Source organism: Egretta garzetta, unplaced genomic scaffold (genome assembly GCF_000687185.1).
Source record: "Egretta garzetta isolate BGI_Z169 unplaced genomic scaffold, ASM68718v1 scaffold16, whole genome shotgun sequence".
Classification (NCBI taxonomy): domain Eukaryota; kingdom Metazoa; phylum Chordata; class Aves; order Pelecaniformes; family Ardeidae; genus Egretta; species Egretta garzetta.
In genome coordinates, this window is record NW_009260022.1 from 6,398,714 (window position 1) to 6,398,953 (window position 240).

The window sequence follows — 240 nt, forward strand, 5'->3', positions numbered from 1 at the left end:
CTCCCTTCCCCTCCCCCCCCGCCCTATCGCGCGGTGCCTGGAGCCCGCCTTCCCACCACGTGACCCCTCCTCCGCCCTCCCCCTCCTCTTCCTCTCGGCTCCATATTGATACCGAAGGAGGCGAGTGTGGTCACAAAATGGAGGTAACTGCCTGCCGCGTGGAGGGAGCGGGGCTCGCTAGGCTGGGCTGCGGCAGGGGTGGAAGAAGGGGAGGTGAAGCGGCCTCCTTCCCCCCCACCC

The 240-nt window shown here is 68.8% G+C and overlaps 1 protein-coding gene across 12 annotated transcripts in view; it reads left to right on the forward strand.

Annotated features, from left to right (window-relative positions):
- Positions 1–39: 39 nt before the first annotated feature.
- The window catches only part of HNRNPA3 (heterogeneous nuclear ribonucleoprotein A3), a 22,454-nt gene continuing 22,253 nt past the window's right edge, over positions 40–240 (forward strand). For 6 of the 12 annotated variants that reach the window (XR_004842269.1, XR_004842270.1, XR_004842271.1 and 3 more), the window contains exon 1: positions 60–143. The gene's annotated coding sequence lies outside the window, so the exon portion shown is untranslated. Of the gene's footprint in view, positions 144–240 lie in introns of all 12 variants that reach the window. The other 6 variants (XM_035896196.1, XM_035896201.1, XM_009640803.2 and 3 more) reach the window with 4 other exon arrangements.